Below are 7,725 nucleotides of genomic sequence, written 5' to 3'. Positions count from 1 at the left end.
CGTATACTATTTCGAAAACAATTTGCTTGCTAGATGAAACCCGTACTTCAAGAGCACAATCACATATTCAGGATTGCTGTACAGCATTTTAGCCAGGGGAAACATGAAAATGCAGATCACGATCTGACAGAAGACTACAAGGGGGAACTCTAGGATCCGGAAGGTTGTTTTCACCAGAAACTTCAATGGTTTGTAGAGGACTAGAAGGATGTTTAATGCAATGATGAAGAAGATTGTGGCAAAGATCGTTTCCGTTTGAAAAACTTCCACCATTTCGAACATGACGTTGAAAAGAGCGTCCATTGTGAAAAGTTTAAAATGTTACCCGAAATTTTTAAAAATGTTGTGTGAATGATTCAAAATATAAAATAAATAGATATTTATAAGCTAACTGCACTTGATTTAACTCGTTCAAAAAATAAAAAATTGCAGTTCTGTCAGCCAAAAAAGTAAAAAGCTACAAATAAATACTGTTAAACAAACAAATACATTCAAAGTTATGAACAAATTTACATAATATAAGAAGTACTATAGATGACTTGTTTTTACTATAAAAGTTGTAATGCTGAATAATTAAAACAAAGTCAGTGATTACTAGTTTGTACTGAAACAGAATGATAAGTACAATATATTTTATGGGGAAAACTTGCTGTGGAAGCACATTTGAAAGAGCATTAAAGTAAGAAAGAAGAATACTGTTATATACTATTTATTTTACTCCTTAAGTTTTTATATGCCTACAATTATAAACATACAGAACAATTCCTTTAGACATAAATTTGATCAACTATTTTCGCCGAGTTAAAACAAAGGGTCAGTTTTAATATGTTTGTAAAATATCTTAATTTATGGTTTTATAACTAAGTGTTAATTTTATAAACTTACTTATCAAGTTATACTCTCTTAATAACTTAAAGTTTAAATACATAAAGTTAGTTTTTTTAACCAAAAAACTATGTATTAGATAACTTGTTGCATATAAAGTGACAAATAAAATTTTTGTGAAAAATTGACACAGTCATTATGTTTTAATGAAACTAAATAAAAAAATGATATAAAAGAGTAGTTGTTAAATAAATAAACCTTGGTTTATTTTTACTTAGGTGTTGCAAGTTTTCAAAATTTTTCTACCTAACATGTAAAAATTTCTCAAATTCCAGGTTTTTCGAGTTTTTATTTTTGCCTTTATTGTGAAATTCCAGGCTTTTCTAGGTTTCCAGGTAAAGTAGCAAGCCTGAATATAAAATGTGATAAAAAACACTTATGGGATTTTATAATTGAGTCTCACAGACTACAAATATATTAAAAAAATATTTAAAAGACACATCATCTAAACGGGTTTGTCTTAGTTGATCAATGTGATAGATTTTGCTTTTTAAGTAACATAAGTCACACAAACTCTACTATAGTAAGACATTATATAAAAAGCCCTATTCTCTAGTTATATAAAATTTTTAAAAAAATGTTTACTAAAACAATGGTAAAATAGTTGAAATTGGTCAACTTTTAGTCTACAGGAATTAGTAAAAAAGTTTATAAAAAAACCTACCATTAAAATAAACAAGCTCAAACACTTGTGAATATATTATTTATTATAATCTAAATTTATGATGTCAATTTTCTCTAAACAATTTATGTTTTCTGCAAAATACGCATAAACTTATTTTTAAAAAGTGAATTATTTATTATAAGCAATAAAATTAAAATTAAATCTATTTCAAAATGGCATAAATCTATAAAAAAATTACTGAATAAAAATTCAAATTTTATTTAATTAAAATTATAAGAATGTTTAGAATAAAAAAGACACCTTCAAATAAAAATATTTTCTAACAAAAATTTAAACTGAGTTTTAAAAAATTTCAAATACTTTTGGATTAATTTTAGCCAGGCTGATATTCATGAAAAATCAAACAAGCCTGAGTGACTTCAGTATTTTGAGTGTTTGATAACCCTGATAGACAAAATAGTTAAAAACTACCAAAATATTGATAAGTAAATCCAAGTCAAACAAAGATATACAAAAAAATGTATATAATAATCTACTAAAACAAGTATTCAATAAAATGCTGCATATTTAATTGAAAATTTTTTTTTTTAACATTTATACAACAACTTTTTTTATCCAAAATAAATAAAACAAAAAAAAAAAGCTAAAATAAGTAAATTATTTTAAGATTAGAGGTAAAAAATTAATAAAAAAAAAGCTTTACTTGAATTTAGTAAGTTTATAAATCCAGGGTAAAAAACTATACTGTGTGACCAAAAACTGTCTAATTCCTGAGTGACCTTAAACTACCTTAAGTCATTCTGAGTTTATTAAAACCCATAATAAAAGTGTTTTTCGTTTATCTATGGAAAAGTTTAATTATATACGATGTTTATTTTTTTCTAAATAATAAAACAAAAGTTATTTTGTTTATGCTTCTTTTTTTACTGTTGAAATGGACAATAAAATAACAAGTATTGAAAATGTATAAGTATTAAACTTATGTATAAAAAAAATCCAATTGATATTAAAAACAAAACTAAAAACATCTTGAGTTTAATTAAAAAATAACATTTTAAGGTTAACAAAAATCACAGTATCCTTATTGAGCTGAGTTATTCTGAGTATTTTAAATATTTTATTGTTTTAACAAGAGTGTTTGGCAGCCCTTCAAAAATTTTAAAGTTCTTATCACACTAGCTGTGTTTAAACTGGTCATTACCGGTGAATAGTTGATTTTAAACATAAGTCGTAAGTACTAATTTGGCTCAAAATTTATTTTTAACGACATTATCACAGAATTTTTTTGATGCACAGAACTTTTTTGAATATTAAAAAACATTATTGGAATCTTGACTAACATGATTCACTAGATTTACAGTTTTTAAAATTTTATGCTAATTTTTAATTTTTAGCAAGGTCTTAAAAATTTCTTAATTAGTAAATATTTTATATAATTTTGTCAAACAGTTTAGTCTACACAAAGGAATGAAATTGCTATATTCCTATCATAAAATCGCCATAAAAATTGCCTAAGGGTGATGTTTTAACTTCTAATACTCATTTGTTCAGTGTTCGGAACCTTCTAAATCTAGCAACTCCATCTAAGTGTATAATTGTTAAATATCTATCAGTAAACTGTTCAGTTATTACACTTTCAATTCACATTGATGTGATCACGGCTTCCCGAATCCCAAATTTAAAATTATGCTGTTTAGATAAACAAGATTTGTAAAAAAAGCTTACTAGCTGTTGCAAAGGTTCTACTGATAAATTTTTATTTAAAGTGGAGGAAATTTTTATAGCTTTAAATTAAAAAAAGGAAAACTATGTTTCTAAAAGTTCAAAAAAAACATTTTTTAGTACTTTGACGTTTACAAATATTGAAAGGTTTTTAAACTTGTAATACTAATCATGGTTAAATTGTACAACATGCCTATTACAGAGGACTTTTATTTCTTCATTTACTACTTATGTCGACAGTTACATATATTTCTAAAATTAGATTATAGTGTATTCTACTTTTAAGTTAAATATTTATCTTTAACTTGTTAACTAAACTAAAAATCAAAGAAATAAGTGCAAGCTTAGTTAAACTTAATTATACATAACAATAGTTTGCAGAACTTGTAATAATATTTATTAAACGAGCTAAAGGAAATTAACACTTAAATAACTTAAATATTTATAGTACATCGTTCAGACTATCTCGCCACAAGAACGGTCTTCCGTCCCGAATCAAAGCAAATTGATCGCTTCTACAAAACCGTAACACAGCAACTCTATCACTTTTCCACAATGGTTGTGGGCCACGAAAACCAAGAGGGACACTAAAGCGGTGAACACGAATTGGGAGTAGACTCCAAAGAAAGACCTCAGGATTCTCACGAGGAACTTAAATGGTTTGACGAGGATTCGGAGTATGAGGCATAAAAAAATCATGAAAATAAATACGACAATTAGGAATTTGCTCAGAGTAATTCCTATTGCTTTCAGAAGTAGGGACATGAAAAAATCGTCCATTGTAGGTTCCATTGTAAAAGTTTATAATTTTTTCTAAAAATTACATAATGTATATATGTTTACTTAAAACATAAAGTTGTGTCTAAGATTTAAAAATAAATTGAATATTTTCCATTAATATTCACACTCGGTTTCATTTATGATAAATTTAGAATGCACTAGGGCACTTTTTAATTTTGTTACAAAATCTCGCAGACTACAAATGTTTAAAAAAAACATTTAAAAGCCAGGTTTTTATAATTGATAAAAGAATATATAACTAAGTTCCTCTAAAGAAATTAAATGTTAATAATTAAGTTTTAGTGAAAGCTATGATAAATGAGGTTTTTTAATGAAGTTGTCATTAACTATATTTATCCAAGTCCCCCACACTTTATAATAATAAAAATTATATAGTAAAAATAATATTCTCTAGTTATATAAAAAGTTTAATTTTTTTTATTAAAACGATGATAAAAAAGTTGAAATTGGTCTACTTTTAGTTTGTAGGAACTAATAGTTTAGTTTAGAAAAAAAAGTACCACAAAACTATTAAAGCTAAAACACTTGTGGAAATTTTCTGTAATTTAACCAAAGTTTATGATGGCAGTTTTCTTTAGAAATTTAATGTATTCTGAAAAATACACATAAAATTATTTTTAAAAGCTGAATTATTAATTAATATGCAAAAATTTAAAATTAATTTACAAACAGCTGTAATTTATTGAAAAAAAATTTAATTAAAGTAGCAACTTATATAAAATAAAGTTGTCAGATTATTTAGCAAAGAAAACAGCTCTGAATAAAAAAATTCTTAACAAAAAATTTACATGAATTAAAAAAAAAATTAATACTTTTAAATTAACTAGATTGAAGCTTATATTTAAAAAAAAAACCAGCCTGAGTGATTTGAGTTATTTGAAGTGTGATACTTAAAAAAGTTAAAAGGTACAAAAATTTCAATAAATTATTTTAAGTCAATCAAAGATACAAAAAATTCATAAACATTAGTATAAGAAAAAATATAAAATTTACTATTTAAAAAAAGTTTTAAGTAACAATTTACATATTGAATTTTCAATTAAATTTTTGTAAAACATATTTATAAAACCTTTTTTTTTCAAGTTAAATAAATTTTAAAGAAATAAAAATGCTAAAATAGGTGAGCTATTTTAATATTAAAGGTAAAAATTTTAATATTTTTATATTTTATTTAAGTGTAGTAAGTTAATAAAACCAGTGTAGAAAAACTATACTGAGTAACCAAAAATTGTCCTTAACTCCAGACTCCAGAGTGACCTTAAACTACCTTAAGTCATCCGGATTTTATTGAAGCCTCTTATAAAAGTTTTTTTCTGCCTATGGAAAAATCTAAATACATCCAATGTTTGTTTTTCTTTAAATATTAAAAAGAAAATTCTTGGTTATGTTTTTTCTTTTAATTTTGAAATAGACAATAAAAAACAATATGTTGTAACTGTTTAAACATTAAATTTAAATTAAATCAAACATATTAAACTAAGATTAAAAACAAAACTAAAATATTTTGAGTCTAATTAAAAAACATTATTCTAAGGTTAACAAAAATCATAGTATCCTTATTAAACTAATTCTGAAATCTTTAAAACTTTAGTGTGTTCTAGGTGTCCTGACTTGTGGCTGCCCTCAAAAACTTTTAAAGTTCTCTTCACACTAGTTGTGTTTAAACTGGTCATAACTGGTGAATAATTGATTTTAAACATAAGTCATAAGTACTAATTTGGCTCAAAACTTACTTTTTTAGACAATATCACAGAATCTTTTTGATGCTATTAAAAAAAAACATTTTTGAAATCTAGACTAACGTTCTTGAATAGGTTTACAGTTTTTAAGATTGCTAGATAAGCATTGAATTTCTCGCAAGTCTTAACTAGTGTTAATTTCACATAATTCTATTATACAGTTTAGAATACACTACACCAAGGGGTTAAAGTACCAAAATAATGATTAATTGCAACAAAACTAGTCAAGCGTGAAGTTTTAACTCCAAACAAACTTTATTCAGTGTCTGGAAAATCTACCTGAATCTTTACCATTACATTTTAGTTTCGAGTGTGATTACGGTCGACATTAAAGTTATTAATTTCGGTTGGATAAAATACAAGACTATTAAAAAACGTTTCTAGCAGTTACTAAGATTGAGCTGACCTCTTTTAGATTTTGGGTGTAGAAGAAGTCAATTTTTATACAGGTTAGCTATATTCTTTGTTAAATTTAAATAAGTTTAATGAAGAGACTTGCTATAACAAAAAGAAGGAATAACCTATTTAAAATTTATAAGTGTCAAATAAATTTAGGCAAAAACCCAAAAACTATAAGTAAAATAAGAATACTTTATATTAAATATATATTCGTCAAAAATCCCCAACTTAAAATGTTTTGTTGTATTTTATTTATTTTTATTATCAAAAATTTAAAATTGATTTTATTTTTTAAACAATTTTTATGTATTATAAAGAATTTTACAATTTATTACTTAAACAGTTAAGTAGAGCATCGTTTAAAATGTCAACTAAATATTGAATTCAACTAATAGAAAGTAGAGACTGTTGTACTGTAAAAAATTCTTGCTCAATCAAATATTTTTGTTTTTTGTTATTCACAATTCATGCAACTTTACACATAATAAATTTTAAAGTTTGGTTTATACAACATTTAATAATCGACAAAAATTTAAAACCTAGTTTTTAGTGTCAAAATATATATCTGTTATTGAAAAATAATAATTTTATTAAAATGTTACGTGCCGCCATACACTTAGTATAAGCTTATAAGTAATTTTAATAGAAAATTTACATACGAAGTTTACAATGCTAAATGTAAATTTGACTTATACTTTTATTAGTATACCTTAAACTTATAAACTAGTTAAATTGTGAAAAAATACAAATAGTAATTTCACTTTATAATTTGATATAAATTCGAAGGTAATTTCTATATTTCGTTCTATACATTCTTAAAGAAGCATTAAATGTTCTCAAAGAAGTTTTAAAAATAAAGGATAGATTTATTTAATAATCTTATTTAATAAACTTTAAAATATAAAATTTATTTTGAAATTTTTTAGTAAAAACTCTCGAAACAACTAATGAAAAGTTGTTATCAATTTGTATATTAAACAAGAAAGTTATATATACATATTATTTCAGAATTAACAATATCAGTTGCTTTTTTTTTGTAAAAAAAATACTATTCTGAACCTTTACTAACATTGTATCCTTTAACTATTAAATTTTTTTATAAATAAAAAAAAATCAGCTACAGAGAATTTTAAAGTTTTTTTTTATACTATACTTATATAGAAATATTTCATATCCTTTTAAATAAAATTTAAATCAAACATCAAAAGTTTTTTTTTAATTAAAGTTAGTTTTCTCATGTTTTTTTTTCAGTTTAAGTATTTACCTTTAATTATTTTGCTTTTAGGTTAGTATTTTATTTTTAAAAGCTTAGTTGACAGTACTTATAATAAGCAGAACTTAAAATGTAAGATTAAGAAACAATTAGCTTCAACACATGCTAGTTTCATTCAGGGTTAACATATTTGCTGAAGTCAAATTAAGAGTAAAAGCAAAACAGCTGGTTTGTTTACAATCAACCTTTAGTTTTGGTGCAAAGTGAAGACTTCATCACCGGCAACGAGACATCGTAGGAAGTTGAATTTGCCACCGTCAGAGACTTCGGTCAGCATTTCT

Source organism: Thalia democratica, chromosome 4 (genome assembly GCF_965202585.1).
Source record: "Thalia democratica chromosome 4, ktThaDemo2.hap1.1, whole genome shotgun sequence".
Taxonomy (NCBI): Eukaryota; Metazoa; Chordata; class Thaliacea; order Salpida; family Salpidae; genus Thalia; species Thalia democratica.
Note: the sequence above shows the minus strand (reverse complement) of the source record.